Source organism: Cyanistes caeruleus, chromosome 6, assembly GCF_971803275.1.
Source record: "Cyanistes caeruleus chromosome 6, bCyaCae1.hap1.1, whole genome shotgun sequence".
Lineage (NCBI taxonomy): Eukaryota > Metazoa > Chordata > Aves > Passeriformes > Paridae > Cyanistes > Cyanistes caeruleus.
In genome coordinates this window covers 65,822,939-65,840,045 of record NC_141706.1, presented here as the reverse complement: position 1 = coordinate 65,840,045, position 17,107 = coordinate 65,822,939, and the positions used below count along the sequence as shown (strand labels likewise).

General features: G+C 44.1%; 1 protein-coding gene across 2 annotated transcripts in view; it reads right to left on the bottom strand.

Annotated features, from left to right (window-relative positions):
• Positions 1-17,107, bottom strand: part of BMP4 (bone morphogenetic protein 4) — a 177,484-nt gene that overhangs the window by 37,988 nt on the left and 122,389 nt on the right. The window contains exons 12-14 of one of the 2 annotated variants that reach the window (XM_086892270.1): positions 7,767-7,885; positions 7,373-7,448; positions 6,754-6,816 (exon numbers count right to left, since the gene is read on the bottom strand). The gene's annotated coding sequence lies outside the window, so the exon portion shown is untranslated. Of the gene's footprint in view, positions 1-6,753; positions 6,833-7,372; positions 7,449-7,766; positions 7,886-17,107 lie in introns of both variants that reach the window. The other variant, XM_086892267.1, reaches the window with a different exon arrangement.

The window sequence follows — 17,107 nt, the reverse complement described above, 5'->3', positions numbered from 1 at the left end:
CCAGGAAGTGGGGAAGTGTTCCAGGCCAGGTTGGATGAGGCTTGGAGCAAGCTGGGATAGTGGAAGGTGTCCCTGCCCTTGGCAGGGGGTAGAATGGGATGGTCTCTAAGGTTCCTTCCAACCAAAACCAGTCTGGGATTCCAAGTGCAGGAACAGATACCTCTCATTCTGCCATTTCAAGCCATGAAAGGCATCTCTCATCCTACACTCCAGATGTTAACTGCACCCCAAGGGCTTGTTCCCTCACATTAAAACAAAATTCTTGTCTTCCAGGTGGATTTAGCTGGTGAAGAACCTATCCCAGGTCCCTTCCAGCAAGGCACAAACATTTACAGTGATCTGGCAGCACATCTAAGAGTCAGGGAGCTGATACACAATACCTTGTGCACTTCACATGGCAGGATTCATCTTACCTAACTCTATCCACCTGAGAGGCAGCCTCAGGTCTGAGGCAGTCATTTTAGCTCCCTGAACACCCAGCAGAGAGATGCATTTCCAGAGGGCAACTTATTCCATGACTTCAAGACACCTGTCTTTGGCAAGATAAATCCAACCCTAAGAGAACATTGTCACCTACTTTTTTTTTTTTTTTTCATTTCAAAATAAAAGATCACTGTCAGCCTCCCCACCTGGCAAACAGCAGATCAGAGCTGGACTCAGCATTCATCTGATGGGCAAGTGAGGCTCTGGAGAAGGCAGTGGTTATGCTCTGAATTACTTCAGTTGAAAACTACAGTTGTTTGCCTGTGTCAGAACAACTGCACTGTCCTGATCCTACAAAATTTAAATACTTTTGCCAAGGACAGTGCTCACCAGGATATTCAGCTCCTGGGAATGGGGAAATAGGTTTTTATGTAGTTTATTCTCAATTAAAATAAGTCTCCTGGTAACTTGTTTCACCAGTGATTCTAAAGATGATGATCATTAAAGTCCTGTGTCAGATTCTACGTAGGCTGCATTTAGTTTTACATTTAAATGTCCACATGGCCATAAATGCAGCCATCAGAGCACCATTACATCAAGAATATACGATTACATCAAGATTTATTTAACTGAATCCCCCCTAATTAGGTCATAAGGTATGATTAAGCAGTTGTTAACTGTGTCATAAGGAAGTCTACAAAGGGAACGAAATATTTAAAACAGTAATAACATACCTATCCTGCTTTGCTATTTATGCACAGTTAAACACATAAAAACAAAGGAGCAACTCTTAATTACAAGGACAATTTATTTTGCTGACCTTCTTTTTGGGACACAAGCCAAAGCCACTGGGGGTTGGTTTGGTGGTTTCTCCGGTTGACTTTGCAGGGAAAAAGTCCTGGCCCGTTGTTGGAGGGTTCCTGCCTGCAGAGAGCAGAGCCTTTCACAGGGCTAATTTACAGCCTTCCCCAGTGGTCAAGGGCAGCCATGAAGTACACAAATTATGGTTAAAAATAGAGATGGCTTTATGGAATCTCATCCCAGTGGCTTCCAAAGGTGCGGGGCCAGGAACACATACATCTCATTCCACGCTGCCTCTAAGCTCTAAGTCCATTTTCATCTTTTTTTCATCTTTTTTTTTTTTTTTTTTTTTACTTCTCCCCTTGGATCCTGAGCTCCACTTCAGTTTTGAACTTCCATAGGAAGGCAGGAGGTTAAACCAAACTGCTAACTGTGTCTCTTCAAAACTGACATTTAATACAGGGTATAAATCACTGTGGGAGCCTGTTATTCCTTCAGGAATGCAATTACATAGGGTCAAATAAAACATGAAAGAACCCAACAAGTTTTAAAATGTAGTATGTTCTCAAAAGCAGGCAAGAAGGAATGCAAAGCAGTCCAAATATGCTAACATCCACATGTTGTCCTGTATGAGGGGGATTAGAAGAGAAGGTTTCTGCTCTTTAATGATTATGTTGTTAAGGGTAGGTTTGTTGCAGGTTCTTGCTGAATACCAGCCCACTCAGGGAGCTCTGGGCAGATTACTGTATTTATTTAAAGCAGGTGTCTTTTATGTATCTCATTATTTTAATTGCCACTGTAGTTGTGCTTAAGATACCATTTAGCACAAAATAGGATGTGCAAAGTGGGAATTCACCTTTGCCTTCAGACTCAGAGGTGCAGCCCCTGCTCTCCTGGTGATGGAGAGATATGAGAGACACATCAGGGGAGAGAGAAACAAAGCACTGCAAAATCATCTCTTTGATAAACAAAACTTCCTGATTTAGGCCACCTCCATCTCAGTCTCGCTGGTTTGCTTTTGAAACAACAGGCAAAAACATTAAATAAAACCTCATGAAACCTGTTAAAATCCAAACCAAAGGTGCTTAAGCAGGTTCAGCACCTCCTACAACATCACTCCCTGTCACCATTCACATTTCACTCACGTTTCTCTGAGAAAAACCCTTCTGCTTTCGCATTTTAAATGTATTTAAATAGCCTGGAAGGAAAAGTCCAGAGGTTCTAGCAAATTTTTGAGGTCAAATTTGCAACCCTCAATTTCACTACTCTATATTTTATGCCGTGAATAGTTAAACTAAGCAAACTTTGAAGTTACCTAATTGAAAATCTGGGGTTTATTGAAGGCAAGTTTGATCTGAAAGTAATTTTTTTTTCAGCTAAAAGGGATTTTTTAATTCAAAATGAAAGGCTTTATGAAAAAAAAATATTTTTTTTAAGCATCTAAGTGTAAGAATTGCTAGAAATGTTTCTTCTTCTCTTTGTGAAGAAGTGACTTCTTCCCAAGAGTGAGTGATGTTTAAAAACTACATATATGAGAGAGTACTTTGCTTTTTAAAAGCCTTATATTTTTTAAATTGCTTCAATCTTGCTTTTAAAAGTTTTGCTTTTCACATTTAAATGCAAACCTTTCACTTTTTAACCTTCTCCCTAAGAAAGTAACACAAGGAATAGTCTATATTTTAAATGTTTTCCAGGGAAAAAACATTTAAAAGAAATATGTGAAATAACTCATTTTTCTCTTTTCAAGTGAAGCAGGGAAAACCTTAATAAATTGGGCAAAAGTAAGGGTTTCCTCCAGATCTTTTAAAAATTACATTTTTACAGCATATTTCCTAATGGGAAAATTACAAGTGGGGATTTTTTTCCAACAAAATCCCCATAGCTCCCACTCTCAGACTCCCTGATTTCACCTCCACTAAGGCTGCCAGAATAAAACTTTGGATTTCTCTCCCTTGTTTTATAGCAACCCACTGCATTACAGCTCCATGGGTCACTGGTCCTGCCAACATTTATATATATTCTCAGAACAAAGCCTGGGAAAAAGTTTTTGCAGAACAAACCCTTTGTTAAAGGTAGAAGTAACACTACCATCCATTACAAAGATAATTAAATACTTCCTATTGCAAGAATATGGTTTTATTTGCTTAAAATGTTGCCTCACTGCAGCCACATGGGTGAAATACCTCGTGTTAATCGTGGGCCTCAGGGTTGGTTTGTGTGTGGGGAGGATTTTTTAATATATTTTTAATATCAAGCAGAATGACTCACCTGTTTCAGAGGGGAACAAACACTGCTCCAGGGGTTTCTCAAACAATCCCTGAGCCCTGTGCTTTGAAATGTTCTGGTGTCCTAATTCTTTGTAGGAAGGGCTTAAAAACTCCTAGCAAGGGAATCTCTGGATGAAGAACAGGTTTTTCACTGGTCAGATGTAACTGTCCCCAAATGCAACCAAATTCCGAGTTCTTGTAAAATGCTGTTTTCACTCAGGCACAAACTGAACGGAGAAAGAAATTTGAATTTCACTTCCAGTTTGAAGTTGTCTTCCATTCTCAGAGAATTCCCCTTTTTTTATTACTGTTTGGGAAAGAAATTACAGTGAGGAAAATCCCAGTCTCACAGAAGGCACCCCCAAAATCTGGGGACACACCTGGTTTGTTGGCAGAGGTGCAGGGTCTGTGTGGTGCCAGTGTCCTGAAGCATCTTTAAGACTCCAATCCTGATGCCTGTGACATTCTCTGAGCCTAACACTGACATGTGAAATCAGCTTGGAAAATGCTACTGAACTAGCAAAACTTAAGTGTTTTCCATCCTTTCTAGAAAGTCCTCCTTCCTTCAGCTGGGAAGGTCACCTCCTACAGATACAGTTCCTTGAGCTTTCCTCTGCTGGGAAGAGCTAAACCAACACCAGGTAAAATTCAGGTTGGATATTGGGAAGGAATTCTTGGCTGTGAGGCCCTAGCACAGGTTGCCCAGAGCAGCTGTGGCTGCCCCTGGATCCCCTGGATCCCTGGAAGTGCCCAAGGCCAGGCTGGACAGGGCTTGGAGCAACCTGGGATGCTGGAAGGTGTCCCTGCCCATGGCAAGGAGTGGGACTGGATGGTCTTTAAGGTCCCTTCCAACTCAAACCATTCTAGAATTCTAAGCTCATTTTGTGTATACCTGAGCCTGTTCCAGGAAAAACTCCCCACACAAGTTCAGTGACAGCACAGATGATCCTGACTGCAGAAGTCTAAGGCAGGTCTGTATGGTCAAGACAGAAGCTGAATACAGAGTGAGTAAAAAGGTAAAGTTTCATCTTTTTAGATGCGTTTAGTACAGAGTCACAGAATCATTAGGGTTGGAAAAGTCCTCTGAGATCATCAAGTCCAACCATTCCTCAGCACTGCCAAGGCCAACACTGCCCCATGTCCCCAGGTGCCACATCCACACATCTTTTCAATCCCTCCAGGGATGGGGACTCCACCACTGCCCTGGGTAGTTGTACCAGGGCTGGACAACCCTTTCCTTGAAGAAATTTTTCTCAATATCCAATCCAAACCTCCCCTGGTGCAGCTTGAGGCCATTTTCTCTTGCCCTGTCCCTTGTTCCCTGGGCAAAGAGACCAACACCCAGAACACAGAGTTTGCAGTGGTCCCTCAAGGAGAAATATTCATTTCACCAACCCAAGTAAAACTGAAATAGTGAATGTGCTTGAGCAGGGAAGGAGCAGTGTCACTCCAGAAGAAGTAGCACATGGAACTGCAAATCTGCTGATAAGATTTATTGCACTGAAACTGATACCTTAGAGAAAAGCAAAATGTAGTGGCTTTATTTAATGAGAAAAAAACAACTTGAGCACTCAAAGGCTCATAACAGCATTATCAACATTATACAGATGTTCTGAAGAAACACTGGGTAAAATACAGACAGCTGTGGCAAAGTGTGAGACAAGGGACAAACTTCAGTCTGGATAGAAGTGTCAGGCTCTTGTACCAGGCTGCTCTATCCAAATATTAGGTAAACCCTTGATATGTTGCCACACAACATTTCTGGTGAAACTGGAGAACAGAGGGATGAGACAAGTGTTGCAAGGAGGATAATAAATTTTCTAAAATGGAGATGAGAGCATGTTGTACTGATGGAACAAGTGAACTGAAGGGAGGTTACTGGAGGAATTCTCAATATCAGCTGTGGGATGACTGCAGTTAACACTGCCTCTACCGTGCTGCTGCTCAACGTGGAATCATTTCTATCCAATTTGCCTGAGGCAGAGTTAAAACACATCATCAGTACCAGGAAGATCAGAATATCATCCCTGAGGAAATGACCTAAAAACCACAAGGTGACTCAGGGACCAACACAAACATCTGCTACAGCCACTGATGCTGCGTAGGGCACTCGTGATTCTTCCTGATGAATCCCCTGCTCAGCTGTGTTTGAAACAGGTTAGTTCAAAGTGGGATAAGTGTGGAAAACAGGTGCAAAGGCTGGTCAAGATCCAGGAGACATCGTGACAGTAGAGGGATGGAGTAAATCAAAGGGCAACACTGGCAGATGTGGGCAGGAATAAGAAGGGGAAGATTTCTATGGATCATGACAATGGGGTTCATAAATAGGATCCCAAGAGGAATCCCAAAAGTCTGAAGCTGCAGCCTCATTAAGTTAAGAACAGATATAAAATGAGGCTGATTGCTCTCTACTTAAGGGAAGCTCAGCTCTCAAAAGGGAGAGAGACTTAATCTCAAAAACCTGATAAAAACAACACTAAATATAGATTATTCAGCAGGAGGAGGAAAGTGCTGAAAGACAGGACGGACTTAGCAAGCACTTAGAGCTGAGTAGTGTGTTCTCTGCTGATAAAGTTGTGGCTCAAGCTCTATTCCCCATTTCCTAAGCACCCTGAGTGAGCACACACTTCAGAGGAACCATCAGATGCAAAAGGCACTGCTTGTTAGACGGGATTTCTATCCCCTAGAAAGAAGCCAGCACTGCACTAGAAGTGCCTCAGAGACCAGCAAACACCTGGATTATTAGGCATTGTTATCTTTAGATTTAAAACAATGTTCTGATTTGGAAAATCCAGGTCAGATTGAGGGTTGCAGGGTAAATCATAAACCAGGTGTGTGAGCAGTTACTGTGCCTGCCATAAACACAACGGCTGAGCTGCAGGGACAGACCCTGAGGATCAGATTCTGTTGGTGCTTGATCTCTCTTATCCCACTGGAGAAACTGGATTCTTGCTAAGTATTGTGCTGGAGATCCTCGTTCCACTCCACACAGGCACACACACACACACCCCCATGCATTCAGGCAGGCCATCTCATAAACTTTAACTACATACAGAAATTCCCATATTGCCTCTTGGATATCCTCCAGCTCATGAAGCACTGGTGGATGATCAGTACCTGCCAGGTACAAAGCCTCCTCTTTTCTCCCCAGGTCAAGGGCTGTCATGAGCTGCCCTAATGCCTCTGCAATAAAACTCATCAAATTCCCCCAGTATAAAGTAACAAGCTGTAGCCCTTCTACCAACCTACATCTGCTACTTACAGCAGGCCAAGAAAACAACCGGCTATGTCAACTCTTCATTCTGTTCCTCAGATCATCAACTCTCTGAAAATAACAAAATCTGAAAGGCATATGGACCTTCTCATAAAAACAACAAACACACAAACAAAACCTCAGATGAGTTTCCCAAGTCAGCAGGATCTGCCTGCTAATTATTACAGTACAGAGGGACCGACCATCCTGTAGCCAGAAATTACCCAAGAAGAGGCCTGAGTTCTTCCCCCAGGCTGGGCTGTTTGGACACACTGAACTCCCTCACTTTTGGGGATAATGTGTGGGATTTGGCTGCCCAAATCAACACAGCCCCTAGACCTAAAAGGCTACATTTAGATTAGATATTGGGCAGAAATTCTTCCCTGTGAGGGAGGGGAGGCCCTGGCACAGGGTGCCCAGAGAAGCTGTGGCTGCCCCTGGATCCCTGGAAGTGCCCAAGGCCAGCTTGGACAGGGCTTGGAGCAGCCTGGGACAGTGGAAAGTGTCCCTGGGCATGGCAGGGGGTGGAATGAGATGAGCTTTGAGGTCCCTTCCAACCCAAACCATTCTGGGATTCTGTGATAGCAGGGCACTTGTGATGGATGTTGAAGGCTGCCTTTACCCTCACCTTCGTGCTCGTGCCTCTCACATGTAGATAGTGTGGGCTCTGCAGAGACAGGGAACTCCTCTCTGGCTCAGGAGTCCTGGAGGAGATATTTTGACCCACAGAGAGAGAAATATAGATAGATAAATGGTATTGGGCATGGAGAAAGCAGGCTGGGAAAAAAGCAGAGAGGAATACCTGCAGCCACAGATGGTTTTGACCCTGGAGTGCTCTCTCCCCCACCAATCCCCTCTGCTTACCTCAGAGCCTCCCAGGAAATGTGTCCACGGGGCATGAGAGAATGGGGAAGGGAAGAACACAGCATCCTGCACAAACACTTCCCTGCAGACCCACCAGGCCTGCTCTTTCCTCATCACAAAGGACAGGGAGGAACGATGAGAAGCAAAGGGGCAATTACCTTCAGCAGATGGGCCCTCCGTGCAGCCCCCACCATGTCTGTGCTCAGAGCTGCTGCCAGCCCTCTCTTCCAGGGAGAGGAGAGAGCTCACCTCCCCATCCAGAAAAAAAAAGTAGCATCTGTGGGAGAAAGACATATGTCTGGCCTCCACCGTGAACCCTGCGCCTGGCAGGAGAACGCGATGCCGATTCCAGCCCCAGCTTTTCATTCCTGTTGTAACAGTCATAAACGCCTGCTGAAACCTAAGAAGAACAAGACTGTAATCCTAATAAAACAACATTCTGGAACCCTGAAAACTAGATGGAGGCTTCTCAGGCCAACTTTAAAATTATATTCGCTTTTCCAAGGGCTGCGCTTTGTGTGTGCCGGCGGGATGGACGCTGGCAGGCTGACCCAGATGGGATGGGGGATTTCAGCAGGGAAAGGACAGGAGGCAGTTCTGCAGCTCAGCAGCCATCCTGTCCCAAAATATAGAGAGAATTCCCCAAGCCCAGGCTCTTAAGGTCCCCTCCTAAAAGCAAGCCTTGATATTTTTTTTGCAAATCCAGCCTTCTTTTCCAGATGCCCTGAAAGCCTGACTCCATAGAGCAGGAACAGGCTGTGCTTGTTTGAAGGCAAAATCTCGTGCAAAGACATGGCTTTCCATGCTGAAACCTTTCCCTCCCTTTTTGAAGTGTGGTGTTGAACAGAAGCCATGGGACTTTGTGCACCAGCTACCCCCAAAGTGAAGATCAGGAGGAAAGGGGCTTCAGCTTTCCCTGCTCTCCATCACGCAGCTCTCCAGGGATGCTGCTCTCCCTTGCTGGCATTGTCTCCAGCAAAGCACCACATCAACTGGTGCTTCTCTGTGGGCCTTAAAACACCGACCAGCACCGAGCCCAAGGGTGGCAGGTCCTCAGTCATCAGTTTGCATCCTTCCCCTGGCGTCTGTAGAGCTGGAGCTGCACCAGCCAAGAAGCTGTGCTCTGGAACACCAAGTTGTGCTGGCCTTTTCGGAGAAAAAAAACTGCTGTTGCCAACTCTTGTGATTTTACTGCAAGTCTTCCCTGATGTTATGTGAAACCTGAGCTCCTGATGTGCCACTCCATCCAGCACTTCCACTTTAAGGGAAAAAAAAAAAATCTGTGGTCTTTCTGGTCTTAAAGAAAACACTTTCCAGGAGGTGCCTGAACACATGCTAAAGGCTAAAAGTAACATTCACGGAATAAAACCATCTCATGGTTGTTAAAAGGTTTTTGCAGTTCTGGGGGCCTGACCTGTGGTATGGGGAGCCACAGATTATAGAAAACCCAACAATTGATTGGGCAAGTGCACTGTCTGATAACAGGTATTGGCTGTTGGTGGTGGAAGGCCTGTGACAGCTCCCTAATCAGCTCTGTGGGGATGACATGAGTCAGTCCCTGCAGGGAATAGCACATTGGAACTGCAAACACACACAGGGCACTAATAATATTTATCTGGCAAACAGCATTTTCTATCATCACATTGTCTTAGAAGCATCAATTAATTAACTTTAACTCACCAGAGAAGTAGGAAATGTTTTCCCAGGCTGGGGAAGCTGTGAAGGTGCAGAGAGGCTCCACATCCCATCCCCAGCCCAGGGAGGCTGTCAGGGTCAGGGCTGGCTTTTTAACAGCTCAGCACTTCAGCAGTGGATGAGCTTCCCCACAACCCCATTGCCCTGGCACACCACAAAAAGCAGCCAGCATTTCCAAAGAGCTCAGTGTGCCCATGTGCACCTCAATCTCATCACCACTGTCCTGGAGGAAAATGAGGGGCTGAAAATCTGCTCCCAGGCCACAAAAGTGTCTTGGGGCTGACACTGAGGGCCTCTTTGGACTTGGGTGAATCACTTCACACCCACACAAACATACACAGCTACACAGCTCCTCCCCACGCCACAGAACGTGTCCTACTCGTGACATTCAGAGCACTCTTGACTTCCCAACTTGGCCCTGACTGTGGGTGGTGAATTCTTAGAAATCTGGCCCTGAGCTATTTTGGATTGGCCCTGCAGAGCACAGAGACTGACACACCTCAGCTCTCATGTGCATTTAGTGCTGCAAGAGGGGGCAGATCCCAAGCGATCCACAGGAGCCTCAAGCATGGAAGAGGAAAGATCTGCCCACGTTCATGCACTGTTCCTCATTTGGTTTGAGTTTTTCCTGAGTGCAGCCTTTAATCTCTGCAGAGTGGAATTTTTGTGGAGGGGAAGATTTGGAAAGAAATCAATGGACAACATCACAGATGAAAATCCTAGCAGGTATTATAGCTGGCCATAAAAGAGAGAGCATTTCTGAGTGCAGTGTTCAGATGGAGGAGATTCAGCTCTCAGTGCCTTTCACACACTACAGTTTTCTCACTTTAGCCAATAAAGGCATCTCCCCTGTGCTTCTTCCACAGGATCTCTTCTGCAATGGGATATATAAACTGTAGAAGTCACATTTCACTTTCAAATCAGCAAAGTAGAACATTGTGTGATATTTCAGTCCACAGAGAAGGAGGAGAGAGAGCGAACACTTTGCACTTAAATAACTAAAAGCTTCTAGTGTGACACAAAGGCAAACTTCACTAACCTTTAATTTTCCCCACTTCTTAACGGCACACAGATCCAATGAAATCAAATGAGATAATCCCAGCCTGGTGCAGCCTGGAAGCAGAGGTGAAAACCTCCCAGAGCTCATGCAATCAGAATAGAGCTCGGACATTGTCGACTTCCCCCCTCAACTATTTCCAAATAAAACACTTTTGTTGCTTAGCTGCTCCTGCCAAATGAGTTAACAATAAAAGAAGGAACTTGCAAAGCTTCTATCCACAAGAAAAAAAAAAAAAGTGAAGAAAAAAAAAGGAGGAAAAAGGAGTTAAGGAACTTTAGGAAAAAAACTAAAGGGAAAAAAAAACTCTAAGAAACTATAGGGCAGATCCTCTGGCTGGGGTAAATCAGCACAGACCCAGCTCTGTTGCTTTACCCCAGGCAAATTGTGGGCCTGGTGCTATTCTGCATTTCTCAGGGGCAGGGGGTGGTCTCCACTGGAAGATTGCAACACTGCAGGATACTTTTCCATATTAAAAAGGCGCTTTTTAGCGTCTTGTCTATTGCCAGGTTTTGGGTTTATTGAGGACTCATTTGGCAGAGCCATCCTGGAAGAACAATACAGATGTTTTATGGAGAAATAAACTGGGACTTGGGCTGGATTCTTTCAGTGCTGGATTCCACCTAATTTGGAGGGAGAAATGGCTCTTTTAATGAAGGGTGCAATCAAAACCTGTATGAAAAGCCAATATGCCCTGGGCAAACGGAGCAGGAGATACACTGCCCCTCTCTGCTGCCTAGTAAATTCTGGTCTCTTTAGCACAGGAAAAGCCTCGTAGAAAGGTTAGAAAACATCCTTTTTCAGCCAGGGAATCAGAGCACCACAGCTTTCCTTCTGCTGAATCTCTTGGAGGGAAGTGGTGACCTCTCAACAATGGAGAGTTTCTTTACAGACTAAATCTGCCCTATCTTAATAAGGACCTGATCCTGTGGAGTCACCTGGTCTCTGTGAGCTCTCCCTCAGCAGGGACCCCCTTAATTAATCTCCTTAATTAGCACCATTTTTTAAATAGCAGCTTCTGAGGCACCTGGAGATGATGTGGGTGCTTCTTGTGCTTTCTTCCTTTGCAAGATTGCAAGGGAAGGGTTGAAAAAGTCTTACTCTTCACTCAGGTTGGGTTCACTTCCTTGCAGGGAAGGTGAAGCCAGATGACTTTGAAACCCAAGTTTGTTGTTAATTGTCAGCTACACAGTGTAGAGTGCTCCTTAAATCATGGCAATTGTCATTGACAGAAGAAAGTGCTTGCCACCCTCCAGCAATGCTAAATAGTCATTATTGTCCTTTAGGTCAGATCAAGCTAGAGGAAAGCTGCAGGCTAAAAAGCCTTTTTTTATCTTTTCTTTGGCTTCTTCCTTACTTCCCATTACGAAAATTTTGATTTTTACATCAACCATCCCTTCAGATCTTTTTTTTTTTTTTGTGGCGCTGAACACTTCGGTTAGCAAAGGAAGAGAGACTTGAGTGTTAAACTGACATGCCCTCCCAAGGGTTATTAAGAGTGGCCAGATGTGCTGGGCTATGCTAAAGAAATCTTCACAGGGGAAGACTCCAAAAGTGAAATATTGGAACAGAATATACACAAATTCCCAATCACAGCGTTGCAGGTACCAGAAAATAACTTACAGCCTTAAGCAGCTCCGGGGAGTCGAGAGTTTGCAAATCAAGGGGCTGGCTGATGGGGAGAAAAGAGTTTTTGGGAATTGCTTTGGGCCAGCACCTAGCAAGGCAGATTAGGCTGGCTCTGATCCAGCAGTGCCCTTAAGCACATGCTTAACTTTAACCCTGAAGGAGCCACTGGAATCATTGGAAACACCCTCGTGTCTCACAGGCATTCAAGACAGGTTTGTGTGGTCACAGCAGAGAAATGAGCCCCCCTTACCAGGCAGAGGTTTCTGTCTCCAGCACCTGCTCAGGCTGTGTGGGGTCAGTGCATCAGGCTACCTGCAGGGAGAGAAATCTCCTATTCCAAAACCATTTCTAACTTCTCATTTATTTTCCTCTCTTTTGAAGTCAACAGCCAACTCTTCAAAACCACCTGTGAAATTCTGTAGGAGTGGTTGGAGACATTCCTGCTGGCTCCTCCAGAGTCTGGATTTCACTGACATCTCTCTCTGCTTCTCTTTCAGTTTGTTTTTGGAACAGCACATGGGGGTATTTTTGACCTGCCTCGAGAAAGTTTTGAGGATAGATGGTTTTGTTTAAGGTGGAGTTTCTCAGCTCTGGACTAGAAATGGCTACATGTAAAGCAAGGTTGGAAGGTCCCTCTGAGCCCTGTGGAAAGCTTGTTCTGGGGTACAACAAGGGATACAACAAAGACAAGGAGATGGTTTTGCCTAGCAGTTGAGAATAACAGTGCTGTGATTTATCCATTACTGCTACTCCAGACCGAAATACTTAATCTGTAACCACCAATGACAAGGATAACAACAGTGTGTTAATATATTCCATTTCCTATATATCTGATGAACTGATAGGCAGTCATATGCTGTTCAATATGCAGTTTTTGGCCAGGCCTCCCTTTGTGGTCTCTGTTTGCATTTGCATTAACCTGGGAGTATTAATCAGGTCATGTAGACACCCAGAAACATAAACCAACTCAAACACCCAAAAGATACACACCACACTCAGAATCAACACACAGAAACCACAGGATGGAGTGCAGTGTCCATTAACTCAACCAGATTAATCACATACACACTAAGGGAGGCCAAACATAAAACATCTGATTCCCACCAACCTCTGACTATATAAACCCAAGTAAATACTAAAGTACCCAGAGGCATGACTGGACTCCTGGCCCTACCACATATGCTGTTAAGCCCCCCATGGAAACAAGGTCCAGGTAAGGAAATCATTAGCCACAAAAAGGTTTCTGATATGACCACTCCCAAGGAAACGCCCTCCAAAGTCCATATTCTCGAAGCCCAAGCATTATAATTGTTTCCACAAACATGTCAAGCTGTTCTTATAAGCCTTCCTTAAGTCACAAACCTTCCTCTGATATGAACCCAGTGTACTCAGACCAATGTAATCATAAAATCATAGAATAGAATCAGTTGGGTTGGAAAAGCCTGCTAAGATCATCAAGCCAAATCATTCTCCCAGCACTGCCAAGGCCAACAGTAACCCATGCCCCAAGTGCCACATCCACATGGCTTTTCAGTCCCTCCAGGGATGGAGACTCCACCACTGCCCTGGGCAGCCTGTGCCAGTGTCTGACCACCCTTTCTGTGAAGAAATTTTTCCTGACATCCAGTCTAAAATTTGTACCCATTTAGCCTCATGTTCTTTACCTTACATGGCTTATTTTCCTCTCTGACGTTTACCATCCTGATATTTAGATGTACCACCATCACCCTTCTTCTCAGCTTTCATTTTCTAGCTTAAAATTTTCTCTCTTTCATTCCTCTTCCAAAAGACAATCTCTTCCCTTCCAACATCTCCACCATCTTTTTCTGTAAGCAGCCCAGGTGAAACTCATACCTCAGGAACATGGGGATCAGAATGATCTATAGGATGCCACAGTTCCTGGCATATTTACCTTCTCCTGAAAGAAACTCCTCCTGGGATATATGAAGGTGTGCATACCTTTTTCAGAGCCCATCCCATGAATTATCCACACATTTTTCCTCTTTGTCATCTACATATGGCGAGTCTCTGTAGTAGGAATTCTTATTCCTCCCTAAACTTGTGAGTTTGTGTTTTTCAATACTGGATTTCATCTCTTTGCTATTATTCCAGACTTCAAGGTCACCCAGTTCTCTCTGCATGGTATGTCTCCCAAGTCTGTGTCATCAGCAGACTTCAGCAACATGCTATGTTTTGTACCAAAATCATTCATGAAAATATTAAATAAGATCCATCCCCAAGAAAAATCCTTGTACAGCTCCACTCATGCCCAGCCAGACTCTTTCCCATGCTACTTGTTGTCACTCAGTCAGTTCATCTGAGCAATTCTTATTCAACCTCCAGTTTATGTGTTAATCATGTAAACAGCACAACATCAAATCATTAAGAAAAGGTTGTTCATCCAAATAAAGCCTCACCATTGCAGAGAAAGATCTTTGGAACTCTCCCAGACCAACTCTCCCAAGTAAAACAGCTCAAAGGGGCCTTGAGCAACCTGCTCTAGTGGAAGGTGAAAGCCAAGCCATCCTAGGATTCTGTAGTGAGCAAGTTATCATATGATAACCAAGATACAATGAGGATGGCTCTGCTTTCTGGTAGGTGAGATCTTACACCCGACCAACTTACTGAGCAGTGTCAGGCACCTAAAAGCTGTTAGGTCATTGTACATTAAAATTAACACTGTTAAATTAATGTTGTTAAAGCATGAAGCAAATACTGAGTTACTGTAATTTTTCTTAATGGAATAACACAGTTCCACAGAGGCTGGGGGACATGGTTGAGTGGTGAGTGTGGTGGTGCTGCTGGGTTGAGTTCCAAATGGTGATCTCAGAGGGCTTTTCCAGCCTTAATGATTCTATGATTCCTATGTACATAGATGGCTTTATGTATTAGTAATCTATTATTGATAAAATCCACCAACAGCAGTACAGACTTGTGCCTATTTCTGTCTCATATTAGGCAGTGAAAATAAAATTACATCAGTCCAAAGGGAATAAAGGTTATGTTGCTTTCCTTTGATAACACTGGAAACGAGCAGCTCGCCATTCGGGATTCGTTGGCATTCAGTGTAATAAACACACTTCCTGATGGATGGCTGTGATTATAACGAGCACTGTACAGAAATGACACTGCAATTTAGGAATAAGACAAACACGAGTGATGGAGTTCAAAGCCCCACCGCCCTCGCTGGGCTGGTGTTTGGTTTGCTGTTTTGTTTTGAGCCGACTCTCCATGCCCGCGAAAGCCGGGATCGCCTCGAGGGTCGCCCCAGCTGAAAAGCATCTGCAGTGATCCCCGCTGACCTTTCTCTCTGATAGCACCCTGCCTGCCTTTTAACGGGGGCCTGAACCGAGTCAGAGGTGAAACAGATAAATGACTGAAGATCCAAATGTTTTCTCAACAGGCAAGTTCCCACATGCTCAATTTTCTTTTCCTCCATGAAGAACAAGAGGGGGGAAAAATTGCAAGTGATTAGCTAATGAACATCTGGTTTGCTTTATTTGGGCTTCCTTGCAGCCAGGGGTTGCATTTACTAATTTTTATTTCCTACTAAAAACAAAAAAGGAGCTTTTTTTTGTTGGGGTTTTTTTTTTCCAAAGCCTGTAGAGGAGAGGCTCCTCACAAGTGTGGCCGTTCTTTCCACCACTATGATTACCTGGCCCACATGCCACGTCCTGTGTGGTTACCTTCTGTCCTGAACTTTTCATGTGGTTTGACATGTCTTTAATTTAGACAATCAGACCACGTCTAACCTGAAACAAAAACACTCTTTGGAGATCCTGAACCCTTTTTGAATCCTACAGATGTCAACCCAGCGGGATGCGATGGCAAACTGTAAATTATATGTGTAAAAAGGGTCGATGTAATTACATAGTAAACACAAATATTATCTGATGTAAATATAGACTGATTGTGCTCTTGCACTGCTGACTGCTAAAAATAGCTGATTTAAGGCCCAGCTCTGCACTGACTTTAGATTTGAGCAGCACCATTGATTTGCCTGTGCTCACTTCAGCTCCTGAATTCATCTCTACTTGTTTATTTTCCAGGGGTTTCACAGAACTGAACACATGACCCTGCATGGGAATAATCAGAGATGGGATTTATGAACAAGCAAACAATGATTTGGAGACCTGGTTTTCCTCCACCTCATAGAAATCCTGTCCTCCAAAAATGCTTAAGCCCACACCTCAACTTCCCCAACCATTTCAGAGCATTTCAAGCAGGTTCCCAAAATCTGTTGCTGCCTTGGGGAGTTACAGATTTTCTTTGCATGGTCAATTCATTTCAGAGGCAACTATGAGACTAAATTTCACTGTTTACTGTTGCCCAGCTCTGAACAAGGGGTTAAGGAAATAAATTGCCAGCCATAAACCCTTTAAAAACATGGTTTAGTTTCTTCCTCCCACTCCCACAGATTTACCTTACACTGACTTTGCCAATGAGTTGCTCACTCCAGTCTGTCTTCACTGCAGTCACAAAGGCCCTCAAGCCTCAATGGCACATTTTTATTCAACAGACATAACTCCAAAATTGTTGAAAAGGCCATTTATGGCAAATCTTGGAGCCTGATCCAGAGCAAAGCTGCAGCAGTGTAAATCTGGAGGGACACTCACATAACACTTGTAACTGATATCATACCCTGCCCCAGTTTATCACTCCCATCTTTATCGTTCAACCAACTTGTTCTCTAGAGAAGGATCATAAACCCACAGGTAATTGCAGGATGGCCACACAGACAGTAAAAAGAAAAAGCCTGCAGATGGGTAGTTCAAAGACAGATTTCTCAAAAAACACCAAACCACTGAAAGGAGCCAAGCTGGGTCTCATTTGCAGATGCACTGAGCATCTATAAGTTTGTTTAAAATCAGCAATAGCTGCAATATGCAACGCCTATCAAAATCAGACATTTACCCACAACTGTGGCTTTTGAAAGAAGTGATTTACTTCAGAAGTGAAGAAGAAATAACAGGGCTTTCAGGCAGGCTAATAAATGTATGGTCCAGAGACTTTTCCAGTAGCATATTTATTGTCCAAGCCCTCCAGTCAGCAGCACACTTAATTTTAAGCACATGCTTAAGTGCTTTACTGAACAAAGCTGAAATATGGACCCACCAG